This window comes from Lagenorhynchus albirostris, chromosome 16, assembly GCF_949774975.1.
Source record: "Lagenorhynchus albirostris chromosome 16, mLagAlb1.1, whole genome shotgun sequence".
NCBI lineage: Eukaryota > Metazoa > Chordata > Mammalia > Artiodactyla > Delphinidae > Lagenorhynchus > Lagenorhynchus albirostris.
This window is the reverse complement of record NC_083110.1, coordinates 83,929,182-83,940,477: the sequence shown is the minus strand read 5'-3', so window position 1 is coordinate 83,940,477 and position 11,296 is coordinate 83,929,182.

Genomic DNA, 11,296 nt, shown 5'->3' with positions numbered 1-11,296 from the left:
GGGACGCGTCAGATCCCGCAGGTTCAGGGCTCAGTCCCACAGGACTGCCCCCCGCGATGCCCCCACTCCAGATGCCAGTCCCAAGTCCAGGGGGGCACCCGGGCTTCTGACCGACTGGCTGTAGATAGAGGGTTCCCTTGACCCCTCCTCAGTCTCAGTTAGTTTTCTAGAGCGGCTCACAGAACTCAGGGAAACATTCACTCCCTAGATCACTGCTTATCCTACAAGGATAGGACTCAGGACCAGCCAGGTGGACGAGGTACGGGGAGGGGCTTCCGTGCCCTCTCCAGCGCCCCTCTCCCCGCACCTACACGTGCTCACCACCCCGAAGCTCTCCAGACGCATCCTCCTGGGTTTCTGTGGAGCCTTCACTACGCAGGCTGTTGGATTCAGTCACTGGCCACTGGTGATTGATCTGACCCCCAGCCCCTCGCCCCTCCCCGAGGTCTGGGTGTGGGGCTGGAGGTTCCAAATCTCTATTCCTGGTCATTTCCCTGCAACCGACCCCATCCTTAGGGACCTTCCGAGAGTCACCTCCGTCACACAGCAAAGGACAACTTTATCACGCCCATCACTCGGGAAATTCCAAGGGTTTTAGGAGCTCGGCGCCAGCATCAGGGATGAAGACCGCGCACATTTCTGATTGTAAGTCACAGTATGACAGTACTTTCCACTAGTCCAGGCTCTTGCTGGGGAGCCCCAGTGCCCACCAGAAGGGTCTTGGGTTCAGCCCAATGCTCAGACTCAGGGAAGAGCACAGACCACCCTTGCCAGCCGTCCACTGAGGAAGAACGTTCCACAGGTGTGGTGGGTCACATTTGCCCTGTGGCTCAGGTGTGTGGGGATGAGGGTCGCTGGGCACTGCCTGGCCAAGAGCCTGTGCCCCCAGACGCAGGTGCAGCATCCCGGGTCCCCGGCAGGAACACTACATCAGGGGAGCCAGGGCTGCGGCTCCCAGGAAGGACCTCAGGTGTCTTATTCCCTGCCTGGATGCCTCACCCAGCAGCGGTCACTCTGCAGAAGCAGTACTGCCTAGTGACGCCGGAGAGCAGAGGCAGGGGATCCACGCTCAGCACCCTCTGTAGAAGGGGTCAGCAGCGGCAGTGCGCCTGGGAGTTTGGGGGGGCGGGGGTCACAGGGGGCTGAGCTGGCCTGTGGCCTCTGCCAGTGTCTCCTGCTCACCCCCAAGTCCCCTGCTCCTGTGGGTCTCCGGCTGTGCCCTCGGGGCAGGCAGTGCCCACTGGGGACCTGGCTCCAGCAGGGCTGGAGAGAGACTTGGCCACGAACACCACCCTGGGCTGCCCAGGGCCGTGGCCACCATCGACCTCAGGTCTCAGCAGGTCACCGCTGGGGCCTCAGTCTCCTCGTTGGTACTGGGGGCAAAAGAGCTTCTGTCTGTGGGGCCTCGAAGCCGGGAGGCATGTACGCCTCTGAGCAGCGCATCTTGGGGTGAGGCTGCCATTTGAGGCCTCCAGGAGCTTGGGACCCGTGGGGTGACATAGGAGCTGTAGGGCACGCGAGGTCTCCAGGACAGACCCACGGCCTCTGGAGCAGCCGGGAGCCTCGTTCTGTCTTAGCCCCCAGCAGGCTCAGTCTGGGCGGCAGGGAAGTTTCAGGTACCAAGTGCTTCCCGCCCGATGCCAGAGCGCGACTGCCACACAGAAACCCCGCCTGCACTTGCACACACCCCAGCACATGTACAACTTGTGGAAAATTCCAGTGACCCTATACCTGCGTCTGCAACATCAGGCCTGCTGAGCCAGGCCGTGTCAGAGGACTGGTCACCTCAGAGAGCGCCGGCAACTGCCCAGAAAATGAGGACAGAAAGGCTGGGCCCAAGTCCACCCCCACTCACCTGTGCACCTGCCTGCCGTCCCCCTGAGCACGTCCACTTGTCTCCTGTCCCCCTGAGCACCTGTCCACTTGCCCCCCCGTCCCCGAGCACCTGTCCACTTGTCCCCCGTCCCCCTGAGCACCTGTCCACTTGCCCCCCCGTCCCCGAGCAGTCAGCGACTGGGCTCCCTGCTCCTGAGTCCTTTCCATTCTCCGGTCCTGTCCGCGGGGAGCCCAGAGTAGCTCCGTCCGCACCCCAGCACATGAGGAGGCCTGGGGGAAGCAGACAGCTCCCAGCGCCATGGGCGCTGGGTGCAAGGAGCCAAGCGTCAGCCTGGGGCTGCCCGGGGCCAGCCTGTGGCCCCCCTTCTCCCAGACAGAGCAGGTGGGGTCCACAATCACTGTTCTTGAAGACATATGTGGCCGCCGCCTCTTTGCAGGGTTTATTTTTGCAGCTGTGGGGGGGTCAAGGCTCCCAGGGCTCCTCCTTGGGGTGGTAGATGTGGTCTCGGTCCTCCTCTGGCCCTTGAAGCACCTGCTGAGGTGGCAGCACCCGAGCCCAGGGCCTTGCCTCCCCCTGGGCCTCCTCGGGCCAGTTGTGGTGCAGGCTGTCATGGTCAGGCTCAGGGCCCCACCTGGGGCTTGGGACACGGCCCAGGGTGTCCTCGGTCTCTGCCAGGGCCTCGGCACCTAGGGACAGACACAGGGAAGTGTGGCCTCAGTTTCCCTCCCGAGGCTTCACTCATCCAAGTCGGCCCCTTGCGAGCCCCCTGCCATGAACTTGCGCCCCTCTCCCCAGGGGACAGCGCCTGCCCTGACCTTGCCGCTTCTCCCCGGTGGTGGCCAAGAGCTTTGGTGCCATGAGGAACCACATGAGCTGGCTGTCCTTCTCCGGAGGCTCCACCGCTCGGGCGCCCCAGGCCCTGTAGCAAAAGCGTCTGGGTCAGGTCACTGTGTGCAGCGGGAGACCCCAGGACGGCACCCCTGCCCAACCCCCAACCCAGACCCTCGGGCCAGGCGTGCCGACGTCGGGCCCGGGAAGGTCCCCGAAGGGGAGGCCTTGAGAAGGCTCCATGGGCTTGGCCGGGGCTCCCTCCTGTGCAGAGGTCAGCGGAGCCCAGTCTACAGGTGGTGCTGCGTCCTCCTGCCTGGCCGGCCGTCTCACATGGGTAGGGGAAGGGGGCACGGCTGGCTCAGTCTGCTGCCTTGGCCACCCCGGGCGGGAGCCACCCTGGAGGCTACGGGGGAGCAGGGGAGCTGGGCGGGGCAGGAGGGGGGACTGGATCCTCCAGGCCCCGCGCTCTGCTCGGTTGCTCACGGATCTCAGGGGCTCCCGTGCCTCCCCTCCCCAAAGCTGCTGGACAGGATCCCCCCTCCATGCATGAAGGCCCCCAGCTCAAGGCAGGCCCGAAGGGGGCACAGGGAAAGGCGCAAGAGGCTGCCGGGGGCACTCACTCCTCTGTGCCCTGCTCAGCCCCGGCTTTGCCTTTGGTCTGGACGAGGACCTGGGAGAGAGAGGTCGCAAGTGAGGCTCAGTGTGGTCCTCCAAGGGTCCTCCTCTGGGGACTGGCTGGAGGCCGTGTGGCTTTGGGGGAGACTTGGGGACAGCATGGGGTCTATACTTGCACCACCTGTCCCCTGGTGGCCTGAGGAAGGGGGGCCGGTTCCTCTGCCCGTACTTCCTTGCGGGGCCAGTGGGGCAGGGGAGCAAATGAAACGGGTGACCCAGCCCAGTGACCGGTGCCTGGCAGCTGTGGGACAGCTGTGCTGGTCCTCCTGTGTCTCCCTCTTCGCCTGGCACTCCCAGGGTGTACGGCTGGTGAAGAACACGGCCCCAGCACAGTCCTGGCCCCTGGGCAGCCCTGCATGTGGAAGTGCCCTGGGCTTCACAGCACAGGTGAGCGTCATCAGGCCCCCTCCTCCACCTGGCTCACCTGGGGTGGTTGTGGCTTGTCCATCAGACCCCGCAGAGGGGCCGCTCCCCTCATCCTGAGGGTCCCCCCAGTGCCCACGGGCCCGCCCGGTGCACAGGACCTGCAATCCCATGGGTGACACGCCTCCCCTGCCCTAGGCCAGCTGGTGCCTTTCTCCACCCCCTGCTGGTGGGGCTGAGGGCGGAAGCCACGGGGCGGCTGGGTGAGGACCCCGCACGTACCTGGGGGGTCCATGCTGAGCTCGCCTGTAGCAGAAACACAGCACCCAGGCTGGTGATCAGGAGAAGCCTGAGGGACCAGGGAGGAGAGTGAGAGACAGGCAAGGCTCTGCCTCTGCCCCGCGACCTCCAGACATGACGCCTGGCAGGGCCGGCGATGGTCCAGCCAGGGGGGCCAAGGGCCGGGTCCTGATCAGGTCCACAGGTGGTTTACTGTCCCCCACGTCACAGAGCAGGCCACGCAGGCACAGAGATGGGGCCTCCACAGGCCCACACCTGCTCCCGGGCCCTCGGACCCCACCCTGCAGGCCCGGGTTACCGCGTGGATCTGGTGGTCCCAGCGTTGCCTCTGGCTCCGCGGCCTGTGCGGGCCGCACCGTCGGGGCCTGGCGCAGTGGGGCTGTAGCACTGGTGGGGCGCGGGCTTGGGGCTCAGCTGGCAGGCGCTCAAGCCCGCAGCAGCCCTGAGGCTGTGCCCGTGGCTCCTCAGAGGCAGGTAGCACTTCGTTCTGTCCCAGAGCCGTGGGTGGACGCCGGGGCCGTTACCTGGGCGGGAAGCCCAGGAGGGGCGGGGAAGATGGGGTGCTCCGCCGGGACACGTCTAGCCTGACCTCAAGGAGCTCGAGGACCCAGCCCAAGCAGGGGCTCTGAGGAGCAATGGCCGAAGGCAGGAAGTGTGGAGGGACGCACAGGACAGAAGGCGACTAAGGGACTCAGCAGCGAGGAGGCCTCACCCAAGACAGACCGGGTCGGGAGAGCAGAGGACGGCCGGGGCTGACCGCGGCGGGGATGCGTGGCGTTGGGTTACGGTACCCGCCCGTGCCTGTGCGTGTGCATTGCCGTGTGCGTGGTGTGGGTGTGCGTAGCGTGCGCGTGTGTGGTGTGCATGTGCCCCGTGTCTTTTGCATTATTAAAATACAAGACAACAGGCCCCCAGTGGAGTTGCTGGGCTGAGAGCCTTCATCACCAAACTGAGGCCTCAGTACCGGGTGGGCGCTGCCCTCCCCTCCCCTCCCCTCCCCTCCCCTCCCTCCCCTCCCCTCCCCTCCCTCCCCTCCCCTCCCCTCCCCTCCCTCCCCTCCCTCCCCTCCCTCCCCTCCCCTCCCCTCCCTCCCCGCGATGGAATATCCTGAGCCAGACAATCCGGAACCGCCAGGCGGCACTCGCGGCCCTGCCTTCCCCTGAAGGAAGGTGACCCGACCACAACCAGCGCCCTTCGCTTACAGGAACTTCCTTGTTCACCCCACCTCCCCACCCCCGGCCTGTAGAAGCCTTTCACTCTGTCCAGCTCCTTGGAGCTCCTTTCTGTCTGCTAGATTGGATGCCGCCCCGATTTCAATCGAGTTTTGCTTAAATAAACTCAGAATGTTTGACACGCCTCAGTGCATCTATCTCTCGGCAGTGTCAGTCCGTGGGCAGGAAAGTTTCTGCTCCGCAGCTGGGCCGGGCTGGGAGCACGTGGCTGGGGGGGAGGGGCCAGGGGCGGCCCATCAAGGCTTCCTGCCTGATGCCCCGATTCCAGCCCCACAAAGACCTTCGCTCCTCCCGGTGACTCAGCACTTTGGGGTGGAGGTTCCCTTGCACTCCCAGGGGGCAAAGGGCAGGGGCCTGCCCTGGACTGCAGGGCACTGGCCCAGTCTGGTCAGCTACCCTGCCTCTCCCCAGACAGAGGCTCTGGACACCAAGAGGTCCCCATGTCACTGATCAGCCCGCCCCTGGCCCACGCTGGGGTCCCTAGGAGAAACCCCCAGGACAGGAGGGCCGGGGAGAGCGCTGGCTTAGAGGGGGAGGGGCCCCCCACCCCTGCCACAGGTGGAGGGGGCGGAGGGAGACCCCCCTCAGGAGAAATGGCCTCTGACCTCAGGGTCCTGGAGGAGCCCCAGTGCTTCCCTGGGGCTCACACCCCAGCTCCCGGGGTGACGACCCCTTGGGCTCCAGCTGCCCTGCCCCAGCCCCGGCTCAGCGTCTTGACCCCCACTTTCATTTCGTCAGTCACAGACCTGCCTTCTTTGGCCCTGGTGCCTCCCACCCGCTTCCAGGGGCTCCCGGGTGACTCTCCACAGGGTCAAGGGACCCCAAGGGACAGTGGTCTCTCTCAGGAGCCACAGGGGTGGCCTTTGGAGCTGGAGCCCAGGGGCTACAATCATTCTGGAGGACTCGGGAGGAAGAGTTCTGTCCCCAAGCCCTTAACACCCGGGAGGAGCCGGCGCTCCTGGGAACCAGCCAGACACTGGTTTGCAGACAGAGCCCCGACTCCCTTCTGAAACCGGCCTGCACTGGGGACCCAGGTGCCCCAGGGGCTGTTCCCTGAGTCCAGGGCTCCTGGACCCAAGTGACCACACAGCAAAGCTGTGGGTGGGGTGTTGGGTGGGGACCCGGGTTCGCAGGCGCTGGGCATTACCTCCTCATGCTGGGGTCCCCTCCTCAGTGTAGACAGCGCTCTGGGGGACCTGCAGCTGCAGACCCAGCTAGCCAGCGGCCCAGGGATCCAGACGTCCGGTCCTCGTTCTCCCTGCCCTCTCCTCTCTCTCGAGGCTTTATGGCCCCTGTGTGGGCGTGTCTGGACAGAGGTCGGGGCCGGGATCCTGACTGGGCTGACGAGGTGACTGAGTCCACCTGTATGTCACACGCATGACCCTCCCCAGCACCTGACTTCTGCCCGCTACAGCCACCTGACGCAGCCCTACCTCCCCCCACCTCTCCACACGCGGGAACTCGCACAGCCTCCGCCCCACCCTGGCCCTGGGCTCTGTCACCCAGGGGCATGGGACCCGAAGCAGGGCTGACTGCTTGGATGGAAGCTGGAGGGCGTCCCAGCCCACCCTGCCCTCTGGGCCCTCAGCTGCAGTTGCTGGACCCCTCGGATATATCACTGGTTCCCCAAACTTTTTTTTTTTTTTGGCTGCACTGGGTCTTCGTTGCTGCGCGCGGGCTTTCTCTAGTTGCGGCGAGCGGGGGCTACTCTTCGTTGCGGTGCGTGGGCTTCTCATTGTCGTGGCTTCTCTTGTTGCAGAGCATGGGCTCTAGGCACGCGGGCTTCAGTAGTCGTGACACGCGGGGTCAGTAGTTGTGGCTCGTGGGCTCTAGAACTCAGGCTTAGTAGCTGTGGCGCACGGGCTTAGTTGCTCCGCGTCATGTGGGATCTTCCCGGGCCAGGGCTCGAACCCGTGTCCCTTGCATTGGCAGGTGGATTCTTAACCGCTGCGCCACCAGGGAAGCCCTCCCCAAACTTTTTAATGATCCAGTACCGAACCCAAGCAACATCTGACTCTCGATTCAATATTTTCATACGATTAACATACACAATAGCTTTTACAGTAAAAACACCCCTCTACGCGTTACACCTCTGACTACACGGCGGGTGTAGAAGCCCCGACGGTGGGATCTACGGTTCCTGCAGCTGCAGCACCCAAACTCCCAAACCCCTTAAAGCCACAGAGCAGATCCAATCCTTACATCATCCTAATGAGGAATAATTATAACAGCGCAACCCACTCACCGCTGCTTCTCCGCGGGCCACACTGGCAGTGCGTGTTCTTACCCGACACCTTGATGTTGCAGGGGCTTAGAACTGCTCATGGCCTCACATCATCTATACTATTTTCCTTGGCACATTCAAATCACGCACGTATTCACAGCCGTACCATAATTTTAGCCCGTGGCCTAAACCTTTCTTCCACTAATGGCGATGACGACTATTACCAAGGCTTACCAATGCAGCCCTGCCGCCAGCAATCAGTTTAATTAGAGAGTTATTTGTAGTAGTGACACCAAGTCCCCCTAAAGCCGAGTTCCCTTACTGAGTTCATGATTCGTCTCTCCACCCAAAACTTTATTCCCTTTCTTGTTCCCTCTGACCTCAATCCTGTGCTAACTGAGCACTAATCAACCAGAGTCAGGTGACTAAGATGGCTGCTGTTGATAACATCGCTAATGTACTGAAATTGCCATTGTAGACACCATCGTTAATACACACTCAGGTTGTTTCTCCAGGGCAAGATGAGCTCACAGACCCCCCAGCCATGGACCGCCTGGCCTGAGAATGTAAATCAGAGACAGCCTGACTCCTGAAACTAGATTCAGAAATGTCACAGAAATGTCACAAAACAGTGATGAATCCCAGCCTCTTTCTTTGTTCCCCTTTTTAAAAAATCCCCTCAAAGATCAGGTTGGTCGGAGGCTTATCTGAGGTGGTCTGAGTGGATCTGAGGCTTGTCTCTCATGCCCTTGTTTAAAGCCTGCAAATAAACCCTTTCTTTGCTGCAGACACCTGCTGTCAGGAGTTGCTTTCTGCTCCGAGGGGACAAGCGCCCTTGCTCGGGTGCAGCAACGTCATCTCAGGATCCAACATCCCCATCATCCTAATAGGGGTCGATACATTCATCACTGCCTCAGCGTGCATACTCCTCTCAAGTCAACTAGGCCTCATTGTACTAACTACTGACAGCGAAAACCCTGCCTAGCATGGCTCCACAGCTTCACACGTGCGTTCTTCAAAGCCACGCTCTGTATATGCTCCAAAGCTATTATTCACAGCCTACGGCAGACACATATAGGCCCAGTTAAATTACGTTTGCTCTCCTTCCTCGTCACACTTAAGTACAACCCTATTTAATGTCCACGGGTGATCTCCATCATAACCAGAGCACCAATAAGCAGGGACCAACCCGTAACAGTCACCAGTCACGTACCGTACCTACACCACACAGCGTTCCTGCAGCTTCCTCAGAAAAAGTCGGAATCTCCTGTAGCATAAATTATTCAGTTCCCATCCCCTTAAACTGAAACACAATCCCTGCTCCTCAACTTTTTCAGCAAAAGGGTCACTGCACGCCCCATTATCAACCCCAAAAGAAACAGCCCTAAGACAGTTTTGTTAGAAACACAAGGCTCAGGCTACTGCTCCGTAGGCACAGCTGTTGTATAACCACACAAACTAACAACAGTCCCACTAAAGAAACTTAGAAACCATTAAGCTCAAAGACGACCCACCAAAACTTATTACAATGCCAGAACCAATTCGACCACTCACAATCAACCCAAGCCCACCATAAGTAAGGAAGCTTTTGAAGGAAAACCTTCAAAACTAACTACCAAAATGTACTTAAAATAAATCCAGCGTATGTCATGATTATTCTTATGTGGAGTGTAACCATGGCCAATGCCATGAAAATCATCGTCTTTCAACTATATAAACACTAATGACCAGGGCTTCTCTGGTGGCACAGTGGGTAAGAATCTGCCTGCCAGTGCAGGGGACATGGGTTCAAGCCCTGCTCCAGGAAGATTCCACATGCCACAGAGCAACTAAGCCTGTGTACCACAACTACTGAACCTGCTCTCTACAGCCAGTGAGCCATAACTACTGAGCCTGCGTGCTACAACTACGGAAGCCCGTGTGCCTAGAGCCTGTGCTCCGCAGCAAGAGAAGACACCGCAATGAGAAGCCTGCACACCGCAATAAAGAGTAGCCCCCGCTTACCGCAACTAAAGCCCACGCACAGCAACAAAGACCCAATGAAGCCAAAAATAAATAAATAAATAAATTTATTTAAAAACCCCCACTAATGACCAACATTAGAAAAACCTACCCATTAAGCAAAACTGTCAACGATTCATTTATTGATTTACCAGCTCATTAAATCTCTCATCATGATGAAATTTGGTTCTCAGCTTGGTATTTGTTTAATTTTACGTATCTTAACAGGGTTATTCCTAGCAATACTTTATCATGTATCATGTATCAATAACTGCCTTCTTGTCCATAACCCGTATCTCCCAAGATGGAGACTATGGGTGAATTCGCCGATACTTAATGGAAATGGAGTCTCCATATCCTTTGCTTGCTTGTTTGCCCATGTTGGGAGAGGTCTGTATTACGGATCTTACAGCTTCCGAGAGACATGAAATGTTGGAATCATCCTGCTGTTTAATAGCCACAGCATTTACAGGTTATGTCTTATCATGAGGCTTAATAGCTTTTTTCTCTTAAAATAATTTATTTATTTATTTTTGGCTGTGTTGGGTCTTCGTTGCTGTCACGGGCTTTCTCTAGTTGTGGCGAGTTACATTACATTACAAATCTCCTTCCAGCAATTCCTTACATTGGCACTAACCCAGTCAAATGCAGCTGAGGAGGATTCTCAGTGGATAAAGCCACCCTTTCCCCTGCTCTTCACCTTCCACTTTATCCTCCCATTCACTGATTGCTGCAGCTTTAGTAGTTCTTCACCCATTACTCCTCATGAAACAGGCTCTAAGAGTCCAACAAGGATCTAATCCGATATGAACAAAATCCCGTTTCATCCACACTGCACAATTAAAGATATCTGGTATGCCTTGTTCCTATTTCTAATCTCACTAATACTGGTACTAGTCTCATCCGAACTTCTAGGGGACCCAGACCATTATACTCCTCCTAACCTCCTCAACACAGCCCCCCACATCAAGCCAGAATGATACTTCTTATTTGCAAACACAATTGTATGATCCATTCACAACAAACAGGGAGCACACTGTCCTTAATCTTCTCAATCCTAATTTTATCAATTGTCCCAATACTTCATACAACAAAACAACAATGTATAACATTCCGACCCCTTAAGCAATGTTTATTCTGAGTACTTGTAGGGGACCTACTGACACTAATATGAAGCAGAGGACAACCCTTTGATCACCCATTTATTGTCACTGGACACATAGAATCTAGTCTGTATTTTTTTCTAATTCTGGTCCTTGTACCACTAACAAGTATCATTGAAAATAACGTCCTAAGAGGAAGGGTCTTTGTCATTTATCTATTACCCTGGCAGAGAGATCAGTGCCACACACCACAAGGAAACAGTCTACAGATTTAGTCCAGGAAATTGCTCAACAGCTAACCACTACCCTCAGGGGAAAATATCATAATCCATAGTTGTTTCAAAATATAATCTAAGACATCTAGTTGTTTTGGTTAATAGACTTTTTAAAAAATATATTTATTTATCTATTTGGCTGTGTCGGGTCTTAGTTGCGGCACGTGGGATATTTGTTGCAGCACGTGGGATCTGCCGTTGTGGCACGTGGGCTCTAGAGCGCCAGGACTTAGTTGCCCCACAGCATGTGGGATCTTAGTTCTCCAATCAGGGATCGAACCCATGTCACCTGCCTTGGAAGGCAGATTCTTAACCACTGGGCCACCAGGGAAGTCCCCTGATAAGAAATTTTAGGGTTAGAGAAAAATTAAGCAGAAAATCAGAGTTCCCGTAATACCCTCTTCCCATCCCCATTTCCCCTCCTAGTAGCTGACATTGGTTAGTATATTTGTTAC